Source organism: Lactuca sativa, chromosome 5 (assembly GCF_002870075.4).
Source record: "Lactuca sativa cultivar Salinas chromosome 5, Lsat_Salinas_v11, whole genome shotgun sequence".
In the NCBI taxonomy this organism is placed as follows: domain Eukaryota; kingdom Viridiplantae; phylum Streptophyta; class Magnoliopsida; order Asterales; family Asteraceae; genus Lactuca; species Lactuca sativa.
In genome coordinates, this window is record NC_056627.2 from 136,017,606 (window position 1) to 136,034,532 (window position 16,927).

A 16,927-nucleotide genomic window follows, 5' to 3' on the forward strand; every position below is an offset into this window, starting at 1 on the left:
AAACCACCACCGTGAGGTGGTGGCTGTCGCCTCCTACCGCCACCGGCCACCATGTCGGGTGGCGGTGTGCCTCGTTGCATTTTTGGACTCGTTTGGATATTTGGACAAGAGGCTACTAAACCATAATGGGCCGAAAGAACCAAAGTGGGACCAATAAAGCCCTAATCGAATCAATAAGGCCCAAGGTGACCAAGAGGCCCAACCATTTGATTAATGGGCTAATATTTGAGTGGAAGCCAAAATTAGGGTTTGGAAAACCCTAATGCCATGAAACCCTAATTTTGGGATTTATCGGGACCACATAGGAATTATTTAATAAACCTAAGCTATTAATTAATTATCAACTTAAAATATTAAATTACAATCATTAGTAAATTAATCTAACGCAATAATAGACTTAATGTATTAAGCCCTTAATGGGTTAAGTAGGAACACTTAACCCTAATCATCATTTTATGTGAAACCCTAATTTCACCTAGGCTTTGTGTTGGGCCATTTTGTTGCGCTTTGGTAATGGGATTATTAATGGACCATCCAAGAATGATCATATGGACTAGAATATGTGATAGGCTTTAGGGTAAGCCCCTATGAGAGGTTGGGCCCAATTTGGAAAATTGGTCCACAGATGGGCCATAATTGGGCCTTTATGATTATGTGATATTGGGCCATGGGAATTGGACTGGAATAATTGGATGGGCCTTAAGGAAAGACCATGTATAGGTCTGGGCCCAATTTGGAAAATTGGGCCATATATTGGGCTTTGGCCCATTACTTGACTTTTATGCCTTTGGAGGGTGAGTTGGACTTTAGGCTTGGAACCCAATTATTAATTGGGTATTGTTTGATGTGGACAGTTCAGGAAGCTGTCAACCGACGGCTGGAGTTTTATCTGCAAGACTTCAGCAATGTCAGGTGAGTTCTCCTCACTATACCAACAGGGTCTACGACACTAGGTCGGTCCCTTGGCATTTTATCCCGGAGTTAGTATGTGTTTGATATTCATGATCAGTTAGATTGGTACCCTAGTACCTAGGGTATTATGCAGTTATGATATGTTGGATTGGTACCTTGATAGATAGAATGGTGTTATGCTTAGCAGTTAGTGTGATGTTTGCTTATTGCTTGATTATGTGTTATTTATATGTCAACATACGTGGATGGGTTGGTTTGAGCCGGTGTCCTTCTTTGTGCGGTTGAGGCCAACATACCCGGGGCGGTCCGGATAGGTTGTAGGCCCGTAGGAAGCGGTCCAGACATGCCGAAGGCCCGGCGAGCGGTTCGGATAGGCTGTAGTGTAACGCCCGGGTTTCAGGGCTAAGCATTTTTGTCAATGTAATAGTCTAGGTCAACTCTTGTAACTCTTTTTGAAGTAATAAAGATGAAATATTTGAGTATTATGTGAATTATGTGTGTTTATGTGTTTATTATTTAATTATAAATGTATAAGTAATAAAAAATAAAAATGAACGTCAAAATTAAAGTGTGAGATAATCTCGATATCTATACATAAAGTTGTAGAATATGTCTTAAGGTTTCAGTGTATATAAGGAACGCCGAAATCCGTGTTATAACGAAGAAGTTATGACCTGTCGAAGTTTCGCGACAGAACCGGCACGATACCGGGAAGCGTAAATAGTGAATTTACGATAGAGTGAGATTTAGCCTTAGCGCTCTAAATGAAAGTCGTAGAATATGTTAAACTAAGAACATCGATAAAAAGAACACCCAAATCTGACTTCGTATGAGGAAGTTATGATTTTTCTAAGATTTAGCATAGCAGTGTAGAGCCCGAAATCTGAATTTTTGATCAGTCGATTTTTAGCCGACGGGATCTAAATGAAAGTTGTAGTACTCGTAAATACCAATGCGTGGATATAAATAACGTCGATAATAGAGCTCGTATGCAAAAGATATGGACGAAGCTTATTTCCTACTTTTCGAGCGCGGCGAATTCGATACAGTTTTGTAAATCTGAGATAGAATGAGAATTAGTCAACGAGGTCTAAATGAGAGTTGAAGATCTCATTAATAGGAACTCAACGGTAAAAAGACAGACAAAAACAGAACTCGTATGCGAAAGTTATGGACGAAGCTTAGTGTCTACTTTTCGAGCGCGGCGAATTCGATACAGTTTTGTAAATCCGAGATAGAATGAGAATTAGCTAACGATGTCTAAATGAAAGTTGAAGATCTCATTAATAGGAACTCAACGGTAAAAAGACAGACAAAAACGGAGCTCATATGCAAAAGTTACGGACGAAGCTTAGAGACTACTTTACTATAAAACTCCTATAAATACAAGGGTGAACTCCTCATATTTTCTTCACACCATAAGCCTCTCTTTCTCTCTCTAACTTCTCTCTAGCCTCCCTAAACTCCTCCCAAGTCTAGGGAACCTCCTTATCACGAGAAGAAAGCCCCGGAGCGCCCGACGGCTCCGAGAAGAAAAGCTTTCGGCTCGGAAACGCTGCTCCAGCGAAACCCGGTTTTTAATAAAAACCCATTGTAAGTGAGTTACGCCTATACTATATTTAATATAGCTTTTATTAAATTATAGTAACATTATTAGGACCTTAAAATAATTATTTGGGCTATTATTATGAGTTATATTGAGTGTTATTTAACGCTTATATAATAGTAATAATAGCTAGACTATTAATTAGTCGCGATTAACGTTAAAACTAAACTCTAGTGGTATTAATACAAGGTTTTGGTCAAGGAAAAATTGTTTTAAGAAGTAACGAAGAGTTGTCCGAGTGCCGAGTCACCACCTTACCAGGTGAGTGCATAGTTACTTTCAGCTTACACATAGATATGAAGTATTTTATATAAATTACGTGTTATGTGAGCATATTACCTGAATACTTGCTATCTATGCTAGATGAACATTTTTATACATGTTTTCAAAGATTTAAACTGTATATTTATTTTATATCTACGAAAATGTTGGGGTAAAACATGGGTAGATGTATTAGTTGTTGTGTCATAAAATGAAATAATGAGAGGCCTCGTTATAGATGTTATTGATGATCCAGTCATCTAGCGGAGTATAGATGACGACGACGGACTATTCTAGACAGTCCGGTGGAGCACTAGCAGGCTCGCAACCTGTAGGTGTTTATTCGAACTGTGTGTTTATTTGAACTGTATGCTCACCAAATGTACTACATCCCCCACATGGTTGCCTTAAGGACATTTATTGTTGAGGAATCCCCTTAGCAGTAGTGTCCGTCCCGATGATAATCCTTAGGATAGGTCCCTTATGATAGATGCTTAGGGACGTAATGTGAGGATAACGGGAACGGGTAATCGGGTTTGTTTAATTTAATGAAGTTAATAAACTTATTTATTGTGGGTTGAAAACCCTATGTGCTCACCAGGCTCCCAAGCCTGACCCACTCAGTTTTATGTATTACAGGTAGTGGCGCTTGAGCAAAGATATAATGTTGGACGAGGGATTACGGATATAGGCCTGTAGATATGAAATAACGTAGTAAGGTTTATATTGTATTGTTTATGCTTTTGATCTGTACGAACATGACATCCCAAGTCTTTTAATGAAATACATTTCTACGGAAATGCTTTTGATAAATCTTTATCATATTTTGTTTTGGGACAAATTCCGCAACACTTTCATTTAAAATGTTACTCTGATTTTTAAACAGAGCATAAACAAACCGGTATTTTCTGGCCGTGATTTTGGGGATGTCACATGTAGGCCCGTAGGAGGCAGTCCAGTCATGCTGAAGGCTCATTATGCATGTTGTTCTGTATTTGTATTGATACGATATTTGTTTTGGTTAGTATGGGTTGGTATTTTGGGGGTAACTCACTAAGCCTTCGAGCTTACATTTATCGATTATTGTTTCAGGTATTCTGATGATTGCGGGAAGGCAAAGGCATGATCGTGCACTGATATTGCCATATTTATACCTATTTTTTGGCAATATATATTGGCATTTTTATTAATAAGTTGATAATATGTTTAGAATAATGATACTTATGACTTTAAATTGTTATTTGCAGTCAATTAGAAATATTTTCGAAGAGAGGGACCAGAAGTGAAAATATATAGAACATTGGAGACTTGAAACACAACAGATGGAGAAATCCACGGAAATTGCTAAACCCAAGACGTGGCATGGATACCCACGACGTGGCAAGAGTTTCTAGAAGATAAAGATCGCGTGAAGAAAGAGTCCTTGCCCGATACGGATAACTTGGGGATCACGACGTGGCATGGATACCCACGACGTGGTGCGGGATTTTTAAGGATATTTAAGCACTCTTGGTCATTACGAAGGGGAGAGACTTTTGGCTAGAGAAAGAGGTTCCAGAAGGCGAATTTGAGCAGAAGGAAGGTCCTAGAAAAAGGTTTCAACACCAAAAGAGTCAAGGTCCATAATTTAGTTTACTTATTTGTTACCTAGGAACATGTTTCATTATACTTCGATTTGTGTTAGTGTGTTAATTGCTATTATGAGCAGCTGAATCTAGCTACTCTTGTTTAGCTAGATGAAGCTTCAAACTTATGAATAGCTTAATTTTATATGGATTTATTTAGTTGGTAAATTTCTTGTGTTTGATTTATAGTTACCTAGCATGCTTGTGTATGTTTCTCTAGTTGCTTAATTTCATGTTCTGTGTAGCTTAGTGACCATTAACTGCATGAACTTGTTTACCTAATGATTTAGTGAACATTAAATTGTTAGAGCTAGGATTGACCAATCTTAGTTAGTAATTAGAGTAAATAAACTTAGTTGTGCTAGAGAACGTGGATTGTGACTATAATTGCGTTTACATAAATAATCTTACATAGCATATTCATATTCATAATTGGTTCTGTGTTTAATTGTGTGTGACCATACATAGTTTTACATGAATTAATTAATTATTGGTAAAGTTAGAATTAAATTACTAATACAATTAAAACCAACTTGATAATCCAAAATTATTAGCTAGCCATAAGGACGAAGTGGATTCGAACTAGACAAGAGTGTTTTTACTTATTGATTGAATTTGAGTTAAGTTCGTCTGATATTGTAAAATCAGATAAAACCCTTTCTAAACTTGTTAATAATTAGGTTAATTTGATAGCAAGTAGATTAATTAGTAACACCGTTCCCTGTGATCGACACCCGACTTACCCAAGCTATACTGTAATCTGACTAGGTACACTACCTATAAGTGCATAGTTAGTTTAAGTTTGTTAGGTTATAAATATTAAAATTAGTGGGTACTTTCGTGCACATCAAGTTTTTGGCGCCGTTGTCAGGGAATGACTTAGTTTATTAGCTTATTTATTTGCATTAAGTTAATCGATCCTTTTTGTGGGGTAAAACCCGCAAAAAGTTAATTTTTCAGCAAGGTTTAAATTTTCTTTTAGTCACAGAGTCCACGACGTGGTTTTTGAGAATTTTAGTTTTTTTTAGTTTTTAGTTTATTTTTCTATTTCAGTTTTATGTTTTTTTTATTGTGTTTATTCTGCAGGAGTTCATGACCAGAGGTTCTACCACACCTTTGGTGCCACCGACTGAAGATCCAGAAGCTGCACTTCACAAGAAGACTGATAAGAAGACGCCATTGCAAGAGCTAAAGTCGGCATTTTCAAGGATGTAGGGAAAGAAGCCAGGGGAATCAAGTTCATCCTCAAGGCACAAGAGCAATTTTGAACACTTGGATCAAATACCCGTCCAAACCGAATCCGAATACGATACCGAACCTGAATTTGAAGAACATACGAGCGAACCCGAGAACGAGCCAAGGAACGAGATGGCAGCAATTGAGGAGATGTCTATGGGAGCTTACAAGAAACGGATCCGAGAAGATGTGGGTCCCGGTCTAGTCCAACCCGCAATACCTGCCACTGCCACATTCGAGCTGAAGGGGCATATCTTGACTGCGCTGAAGGATATCCCATTTTATGGGAAAGATCATGAGGATGCTTTTAAGCATCTAGATGAAGTCAATGACATTTCGGATTACTTCAATGTCCCAAATGTCAACAGAAACACAATACTGCTTAGGATGCTTCCCATTACTTTCAAGGGAGCTGCTAAAGAGTGGTTAAAATCACTTCCGCCGGGCACAATCACCACTTGGGCTCAAATGCGTGAGCAATTTATGGACAAGTTTTGTCCGCCATCCAAGATAGCTAAACTCAAGAAGGCAATAGCCAACTTTGAGCAACAGCCGGGGGAGTCATTATACGAAGCATGGGAGCGGTACAAGGGCTTGCTCAGAAATTGCCCTTAGCATGATCTAAATGTGCAACAAGAGATGTCAATCTTCTATGATGGGGTCAACGTTATGACAAGACAACTCCTTGACTCTCAAGGACCTTTGACAAAGAAAAATCCAAGGGAGGTCAAGGAGTTGATTGAAGAATTCGCGAAGCACTCTCGCGAATACCACAACCCTAGGCAAGATAGAATCAAAGGCGGTGGAGGGGCCCAAACTAAAGAAATAGCAGCCATGATGGCTATGCTAAATAATATGGACCGGAGGTTGACACAAATGGACCACTCAATTCATGCCATAAGAGTGGGCTGCGAGAGGTGTTGTGGTCCACACTTGACCAAGGACTGCAATTTAGATGAGTTTGGGAACAGAAAAGCTCAAGTGTGCTACTCGAGTGGGGATAAGTATGATGAAGACTGGAGGAAACCAAAGAAGGAGTGGTTACCATATGAAGAATTTAAGAAGCAAAAAGAAGAAAAGTATAGGTAAACAAACTGAGGCTTCTACCAAAAGGAGCAGCCGCCAGCTGAGAAGAAACCCGATCTAGAGACCATGTTGATGAAGTTTATGGAATCCTCATAAAAGAGACACGAGGCTACTGATTCTGCTATTAATGAACAAAGAACTTTGGTAAAGAATCATCATGCATTGATGGTAGAACATCAAACTTTAATAAAGAATCAGCAAGCCTCCATTAATAGTCTTGAAGTACAACTTGGTCAACTAGCCACTCTGGTTCATGAGAAGCTGTCCCCGAAGAATCCTGAAATGAAGACCTAATCTCATGTAATGGCCATAGATACTGAAGAAGAGGCCATCTCTAAGTTCCTGGAGGCATTAGAAGAAGAACCACAGCAGCCCGATCCAAAACCAAGGAAGCCAAAGTTCGAAAGTGAAGAGGTTGCTGAAACACCTGCGCCACAACGTGGCACTTGTCTGGCCACGACGTGGCCCCTGTCTGAACAAAAGTGCCTGAGCCCGTTCCGGTTTATCAGTCGCCTTTGTTGTTTCCATCCCAAGCTGCCCTTAGTCCACTGGAAAGAGGGCATCTACAGTTTGTTAAACACGTGAAGGGAATCCCGATTAATACTCCCTTTGTCGAGTCCTTATCCAAAATTCCCGAGTATCAAATATTACTACAAGCCTTGATAGACACTTGTAACCAGTTAAAGAAGCATTCTAAGGTGATTCTAAGTGAGTAAAGCTCAAAAGCTATGTTGGGAGAGATACCCGAGAAGATAGGGGATCCTGGACGCCTCACTCTTCCGTCTGAATTTGGTAACAAAATGAAGGTTAATGCTTTAGCCGATTCTGGGGCTAGCATTAATTTGATGCCTTATTCATTTTATCAGAAGTTAGAAATTCAGAAGATGAAGGCTACAAGAATGACTATTCACATGGCGAACCGTTCGGTGACACAACCCCGGGGCATTGTGGAGGATATTTTAGTGAAAATTGGAAATTTTGTTTTTCCAATAGATTTTGTAGTGTTGGATATGAAGGAAGACCCCGATGTTCCAATTATCCTTGGTCGTCCATTGCTTAACACTGTTGGAGCTCTTGTTGACATTCGTGAGTCCAAGCTCACCTTGAGGGTTGGTGATGAAAAAGAAATTTTTGGGATAGAAGATGGCTTCCAAAGAAATCATGTTAAAGAAGAGGTGTTCACAATTAATGAAGACAATGAATTAGAAGAACTAGAAAAGCTTATGGAAGAAGAGATCAAGACAGTTCATCAAGTCAAAAGAACAAAACCAAGAGCATCTGTTCCGTATTTAGTTGAAGTCATTGCTTACAAGAGTCCACCTTCTTGGGTAAGCAAAGAAGATGATGCAATGACAAGTGATGAAGAAGAGGTTACTTCAAAGGTGACAAGACAAATGGTGAAGGAAGAGACAAGTAGTATGGAGCTGAAGAGTGAAGAAAAATTAAAGACTCAAGGAATTAAACACAAGTTCGATCTAGATGAAGTTAAGACAAAGAAGGAGAATTCGAAAAAGGCATATAAAAGACATGTGCAAGCTTACAAGAGGCGGTTCAAGGAACAAAAGGTCCAGCTGGTGATGGACTCTTCAGAAGATTCAACGTAGGAGGCATGGAGTCCAGCTCAAGACTCCAAGAAAAAGAAGCGCTTCTCGGGAGGCAACCCGAGCTTGGTTTGCATTTTCTTGTCTTTTAATTTTTGAATTTTAATTAGGAAAGATATCAACTCATCGTCTAATAACTGATACTTGGTAAGAATTAGCTGTGGGGTGCTTTAATTAATAAATGGAATACAAAGTAGTTAGTTAAAATTTGTTATTTTACTCATTTTTGCGATCAGACATAAACCATGTCGTGGCTTGTCAATTCCACGTCGTGCATTACAGAGCAATTACGGGGATAAGATGAAAATTATTTAACAGATTATGATCTTTCAAAATCCACGACGTGGTAAAGCCTGCCACGACGTGGCCTTTAAAAAGTCACGGGGGGGACCATTTCTTAAACCTTTTGACAACACAAATGTTCCCTATTTGCTTACTGTCTCACGAACGGAAACAAGGTCCCCACAGCCGATTTCTTCAATTTGTCTTCCAAATTCTTCGCATTTCTTGTCTTCTAGCTCCATTTGGTATGTATTTTGTCCATTAATTGTAGTTATTGCTTACAATTTATACATTTTCATGGTTAGGGTTTATGTGAATGATGAGATTTCCGAAATTGGTTGAACTAGTTATTGTTTTTAGGTTGCATGTCCTTTGAATAGAAATAGGAACAAACCCAAATTATTGTTTTTGGTTAAAATCAGGTATACAATGACCGATCTAGACCCACGTCCCGATTGCATTTCACGACGTGGCGTGCTAAGCCACGTCGTGACTTCTGGGTAAGCGGAATGATTTTTTTTTTTGTTAATGCTTTGGGTGTTTGCTACTTTGGTTTACTTTTGTTTACAGAAATGGGACCTAGAAGGGTTGTTCCACAGGAGGAGAATCCAATTGATGTGGCGAGTATTCATCCTTTATATCGGTTTCCACAAAGCATTCCCCGACCATTATTGTCTACATATGAAAATAGGTTGGGATGGTTATACAACAGGGAATTTGCGATAGCTCCGATTGTCGATTGGGGATGGCTCGGTGGTGTCGGAATGGTTGCTGAATTAGAATGATATTGGACAAAAACATATGAAGGGGATCATTTTTCCTTCACTTGTTACGGGTGGAGAAATTTGTTCGCAATTCAAGAACCCGTGTACCGGGAGTTATCGGTGGAGTTTTTCTCTACCATAGTCTTCGAAGAACGCCCCATTGACTTTAATTATAACCGGGCACTTGTGTTCCGGTTGGGCGGCGTTTATAGGAATGTAGTCTTCGGTAGTTTGCTTGGCGAATGGGACTTTATACGGAAGTGGAGACTCAATCTCCATTCTTCATACCATTCCTACATGGGTGTGTTCGGGATTTTAATCTCGGTATTATGGATGTCCATTTTTGGCGGAGTATTTCCAACCATGAGTATAATACTCGTGACTCTAGTGAGTCACAAATTCAGAACCCCGTTTACCGATTTCTGCATCGCCTTATCACTTTTTCTGTAAATCACAAGCATCATGGAGATAAAGTTCCTATTCATAATTTGTTCTATCTGTGGAGTCTTATTACCCCTGGGATTTGCTATGATTTACCATATATGTTGGCAAGGTTCATGGGGAAGAAAGCGGCTAATTCTAGGCCCGGGAGTCCGATTACGGGAGGACATTTGGTTACTCGCCTTGCTCGGTCGTATCATATTTTGACTCACAAATTTGTAAGGAATCTTACCCGATTCCCAGACACTAATTTAACCATTCAAGTTTTGGGAGTTATGCGGGTAGTGGTGAATGTCGGGGGCGGTTTTGTTATACCGTCGGTAGATGAGGAGCAAGAGGAGGCGCAGCTAGAGCAGAAACCACCAGCCAGACCGCGGCGTAGAAATGTTCGAGATCGAGGAGAGATGGAGAGAGTGTGTGCTGCTCCACAGCATGTAAAAGGAGTACTCACCGACCCTTTTCAAAGTCGGTTGGGAACATATTTGGATAACCTCCGGGGGCATGCTATTTATCATACCCAGCTTACTGAGGGTATTTATTCACATTTGGGTGTGACCCGATCACTATTTATGCCACCTCATTATCCTTATTTTCCAACATGGTAGGAGCTTTGGAATCCACAGAATGATGGGGTAGGACCGAGTGGAGCACAGGGACAAGGGGATGATGATTGATTTCTTTTTTACTTAGTTTCTTTTCTTTTATTTTAAGTAGTGTTCTTTTATGTTGAATTTGGTTTGTGATGTAAGACTTTGTAGACTATTATGTTACTCTTTTCTTTCTTTTGGGTTGTTCCGTTTTTTCAGATTAGCATTGGAATTTTCAGAAGCACATAAGGCTAAGTCAAGAGTCGTGTTTGTCTAGTCAAGTCACGGTTTGGTTAAAATCATGAGTCGGAACCCACAATTAAGGATAAGTGTGGGGTACATTAGAGGGAGATAGGTTACAGTTGGGAAGTATATTTACATAGAAGAGTCTTAACCCATTAAGACATTGGTAAAGCTGCTCGGATGAATAAAGTAATGAGGCATTTTTTTTCCTGACGTCCATTTTCCACGACATGGGCTTCTTACACCACGTCGTGGCATGCTAATTGGGATGCCTTATGTTCGCGTTTTGATCTAAGGTCACGACGTGGTATTCTCCACCATGACGTGATTCATTTTATCCTTTCCCACACTTTTCTACATATTTGCACCAACTTTGAAGAATTGAAGTTTCGAGTCATGTTCGTGTTTTATTCGCATATTCATCCAGTTCTACACCAACTTCATATTTTGGAGAGGTCCATGTTCGAGATGGACGTTTTCCACATTTTTGGAGATGCTTACACCGCTATCCCAGGGGAGTCTGTTCCTTTTTCTCCCTTTTTCTCAATTTTGATTTATTATATGCATACAATGAGGGCATTGTATGAAATAAGTGTAGGGTAGGGATAGAAAAAGTAAATTACTAGAAAATTTGAAAATTGAAATTTTTAATAATTAAATCTAGTAATAATAATTTGAATTGTAGTTGCTAGTGTTATATGGGATGATCCGATAAGATTTCAAATGTTTAGTTGAGCCAATACACGTTATAGTGCATTTGTGGTCTCCCTTATTTTAGCGAAATCATGGAACAAAAACATAACCCCGTTTGGTTTGAGGGATGCAATATGTTTAGCAGCCTAAACCTGAAATGTATCCAGGAAAGCTATGTCTTAACCAATAAAGGTTGAAGTTAAGCGCCCCTGCTTAAGCATGTAGGTTTGGAGTGAAAAAAGTGAGTTATACATGTGATTTAAAAAGAGAGAGAGAGAGAGAGAGAGAGAGAGAGAGAGAGAGAAATTACTGAAAAGTAAAAATTCTTGAAGAATTTTGGAGCTATCAAAGTATGAAGATCAAAGATCAAAGTTCTAAGGAATCAAAAGTTGAAGATGCCAGAAATCATGAAAGAAATGAATTAAAAGAAATCAAGATTAACTTATCAAAAAAGTGAAGAATTCAAGATCTCCAAGTATTGGTATCTTAAAGTTGTAATTCTCTAGTTTATGTATGCTTGGATTGCTCAACCAAAAATACTTTGAGGTTAAGTAAGATTTATGCGGATGGATTCGGAGGGTTGCATAAAATAGGCATTGTTTGAAAGATGTGGGCGAGTGTTTATGAAGATTGTGAGTAATTAAAGTATAGGGGGTACTTTAGGAAAATTTTAGACACAAATGCATGCATTGAGGTTTTGGCAAAATGGCTAAGCTGGAATCGGATTGTTCTATGTGATGTTAGTAATAAAGGGTTAAGTTTAAATTTGCTTGGGGCAAGCAAAGCCTAAGTGTGGGGTATTTTGATATTGCCATATTTATACCTATTTTTAGGCAATATTTATTGGCATTTTTATTAATAAGTTGATAATATGTTTAGAATAATGATACTTATGACTTTAAATTGTTATTTGCAGTCAATTAGAAGTATTTTTGAAGAGAGGGGCCAGAAGTGACAATATATAGAACATTGGAGACTTGAAACACAAGAGATGAAGAAATCCACGAAAATTGTTAAACCCACGACGTGGCATGGATACCCACGGCGTGGCATGAGTATTCAAGAAGATAAAGATCGCGTGAAGAAAGAGTCCTTGCTCGATACGGATAACTTGGGGATCACGACGTGGCATGGATACCCACGACGTGGCACGGGATTTTTAAGGATATTTAAGCACTCTTGGGCATTACGAAGGGGAGAGACTTTTGGCTAGAGAAAAAGATTCCAGAAGGCGATTTCGAGCAGAAGGATGGTCCTGGAAAAAGGTTTTCAACACCAAAAGAGTGAAGGTCCAAATTTTAGTTTACTTATTTGTTACCTAGGAACATGTTTCATTATACTTTGATTTGTGTTAGTGTGTTAGTTGCTATTATGAGCAGCTGAATCTAGTTACTCTTGTTTAGCTAGATGAAGCTTCCAACCTATGAATAGCTTAATTTTAAATGGATTTATTTAGTTGGTAAATTGCTTGTGTTTGACTTATAGTTACCTAGCATGCTTGTGTTTGTTTCTCTAGTTGCTTAATTTCATGTTCTGTGTAGCTTAGTGACCATTAACTGCATGAACTTGTTTACCTAATGATTTAGTGAACATTAAATTGTTAGAGCTAGGATTGACCAATCTTAGTTAGTAATTAGAGTAAATAAATTTAGTTGTGCTATAGAGCGTGGATTGTGACTATAATTGTGTTTACATAAATAATCTTACATAGCATATTCATATTCATAATTGGTTATGTATTTAATTGTGTGTGACCATACATAGTTTTACATGAATAAATTAATTATTGGTAAAGTTAGACTTAAATTACTAATACAATTAAAACCAACTTGATAATCCAAAATTATTAGCTAGCCATAAGGACGAAGTGGATTCGAACTAGACAAGAGTGTTTTTACTTATTGATTGAATTTGAGTTAAGTTCGTCTGATCTTGTAAAATCAGATAAAACCCTTTCTAAACTTGTTAATAATTAGGTTAATTTGATAGCAAGTAGATTAATTAGTAACACCATTCCCTGTGATCGATATCCAACTTACCCAAGCTATACTGTAATCTGACTAGGTACACTACCTATAAGTGCATAGTTAGTTTAAGTTTGTTAGGTTATAAATATTAAAATTAGTGGGTACTTTCGTGCACATCATGCACCACCTTACATTTTCGTGATTGATTCCGGGGATGCTCTAATGTTTAAATTATTTTGAAAGTAAACTATAATAACTTAATGGTTTTAAAATGTTTTAAAAAGTTTTAAATTGACTTGAATTTTATGGGTGTTACAAGGTTGCATCAGAGCCTTGTTTTGAGTGAACTGGAGGAACATTCATGTGAATCCAGTCTCAAATCAAGGAAAGATTTTCAAAAGGGTTTTAAATGGTTTATAAAATAAGTAGATCAGCTGGAGCCAGTAAGTGACCCTAAGATACCATACAGTGTTTGATTATGTGATATGTTAGAACAGCATGCTAGTACTATGCTAGGGATCTTCAGGAAATGCATGATAGAATTGCCTGATTATATGATGCCTGATAGCCTAGGGTTTTTCCTTATATGAAATTGACATCATTACTGTAGTTGTTTAGTGTATGCATCACGGCTGTAAATAATTAAGATCTTATAGCCTGAGAATGTTTGATTTTGCCTGATGTTCTGTTCTTGTTTGATTGAGAGCTTAGGTTAGGATTGGATATTCGAAAGTCTATAGGGTCTAGTGTTATGTAAGGCTAGCATACACTAGTGCTCCAGGGTTGGTGGAAGTTTCATGGATGGGTGGGTTGTGCGAGGTCGGGAGGCCAGATATGAGATATTTAGCATTCCTTTAGGAGTGAGGATTGAGCGCTCACTATGTTACGTACATTGTTAGGGTGTTGTGGTGATACTTGAGACAAATATGGCTAGGTGTGGAAGGTAGTATGGGCCCGTAGTACTGAAAGCACAGGACCCATACGCGTAGCAAGGAAGTCACAACCCCTAGGGTTTAGTTGGGAGTTTGTTACCGGTTATTATATGGACTATACTAGATATTTCTGGTGTATTATCATAATGATTGTTACGAGACGTTTTGAGACCGGATTCGGGTCAGGATCGGGAGCAGGCAGCCAGGATAGGCCAGTATTGTCAGAGGATCGTGTCAGGGAGATCATCTGGGAGGAGGTGATCGAAATTGTTCGGGGAAAGATTTCAGAGATGATTAGGTCTGTCAGGACCGCCATGGTTGAGTATTCTGACGAGCGCTATGCAGCCATTGCTGAGACGGCTACTGCAATAGCTTTAACAGCTGTAACGACGGGAGGGGGAGGAGCTGGTCGAGCTTTCCAGTACTGGGACTTGCTGCTGGTACATATTCTGATGAGCAAAGGATTGCAGTTATTTAGGATCAGGGCGATGATCTTTATTTGTTTATTTCCACAGGTGTAGCGGGAGAGGCTAGCACGTGAGTTGCTAGATGTGAGGCTCGGGGGTTTGCTGGAGGCCGGAATATGATTAACGGGAACTCCAGAAAGGAGTAATGATTATGTTCAGCTGGAGCTATACAGCTGGAAGTAGAATGTTTAAGTGATTGGGTTGGAATGTCGTTTATAGGGTAATGATTGTACCCTTTCAGCTGTCGAACTCGAAGAAGTGAGCAGGATTGTGACCCCAGGATCAGGTTGTGTTCCAGCTCGGGTCAATTAGCCGCATGGATTGGCGACAGTATTCCAGCGCCGGTGAGCGCAAGTGGGTCGACGTGGCATGGGTAAATATGAGGTCTGGTGCCTAGGATCTCTTATACTAGCCGGTAAGGATTGATGGTGCGACCTATTTTGGTTTTGGGATTGTAGATTATGTCTTAGGGTTAGTTTGTAGCCCGGTTTAGGGAAAAGGTTGCTTCAGCTACTACAGCTCAACTGTGGATGATCAAGTTGGTGAGTGAGTCAGGCTGCGAGACCCTGAATGATATTATTTCTAAAGCCTGAGAGCAGGAGACTAGTTGGAGCATCTATATTTTGACTTCGAGATTTGGGTGTGGGATCATTCGAGCATAAGGGACTGTTGGTTTCCCTGGGCTTTAGGAAGTGTTCATCTAGTTATTAGAAGCATGTGATCATTTGGGGTGGGCTAGTAAGGAGTATTGGTTGGTGAGGTCTAATTGTCATCAGATCGATCGTTGGAAGTAAGAAGGATTGGGATTTCTCAAATTTCCATGTAGTGTGAAGACTTAGTTGAATCTAAGTGGGGGAGAATCAACCGGGAATGCAGAAGCAGGATCAATTTTGAAAATGGGATAAGTTTCGCATCATTGTCAGGAAGGAAGACAACCCAAGTGGCTATTTCATTTCATTCAAGAATCATCTCTTAATTCATTCAAACTCATGATCTTGCACCTTAGAAGCCTCCAAGTTCGAGATCCTCTAAGAAAGGTTGCTAGGATCGAATTCTTCTTCATCTTTTCCTTCCAAAACCGAAACCACACCCAAGGTGAGTTTCATACCCCTTCCTTTTCGATTTTTATGAGTTTTATGGGGGAGAATACAAGAAAATGTGTAGATCTATGTGTAAATGTATGCTATTTGTGATTTGATGCATGTATGTGTGTGATATCATGTGTTTGTGATGAATACGTTATCAAAAAGTGTGTCAAAATCGAGATCTAAGGCATCAGAAAGGAAATAAACATATTTTAAGTTATTATACACTAAGCAAGTCAACAAAAATAGTTTATGAGGTTAGGATGAACATATCCTAACATAAAACACGTTTTAGGGCTTAAAATGTCAAAAATACAAAACTTAGGGTACAAACCGACAAATTTATAGTTTCTGGAGGGTCAAAAGGTTCCAAACAGTTTCTATAATAATTTTTATGAACAACAACATTTTTAAGGGACTTAAAGTGTAAATTTGAACCTAATGGGCTAGATTTGGGCTTTTCGGCCCAATAAGCCTCAAAATGCGATATTTATAAGTTTGAGGGGATGAAAATGCAATTTTCTGTAAAACAGGGGATTTTAAGTGTATTAAAACTATTTCAAAGGTCAAAAATGCTTTTCAAATTCAAAAAGGATGAAAAATGTAAAAAATTTCTATTGTGGGCCAAAACTGTAAAAGTTGCGAAACTGGGGGTTTTAACCGAGAAAACATCATTCTGGAAGGGCTAAAGCTGTTTACAAAATAAATTTGGGTTAAAAATGTCTTTTCAACAAGTTTATGATACAAAAATGTCAAAATAATGTTTTAAGGACTAAAATGAAATTCTTCTATATAAAGGACTAAAAGTGCTATTTTTATATAAGAAAGGTTGTGAAAAGGTAAAAAACTTACTTTTAAACAAATTAATTCACTAAGATAAAATACAAGATCCACGACTACCGACGAAACGGAAAAACAAATACACTCTCAACAACAAATATCGTTACAAAACGAATTGATTCGGTCTCGAATCAATAACAAAATAAAAATCAATAAACCAAAGTATTTCAGTAAACACACAATAACTATGATGAGTCAACATTCAAACTTTGGGCTTGAAAGTTTCAAATCATGCTTGCTGGGCCTTGCTAGCCCAATAACCTGATCTTTGGGCCCGAAGGGAACATGCTTACATGTTA

At 38.7% G+C, this 16,927-nt stretch overlaps 1 non-coding gene across 1 annotated transcript; it reads right to left on the minus strand.

The window, feature by feature from the left end:
- Positions 1-6,156: 6,156 nt before the first annotated feature.
- On the minus strand, positions 6,157-6,263 carry LOC111900467 (small nucleolar RNA R71). The gene has a single exon (XR_002853226.1). It is a non-coding gene; the product is annotated as a small nucleolar RNA R71 (small nucleolar RNA).
- Positions 6,264-16,927: the final 10,664 nt, after the last annotated feature.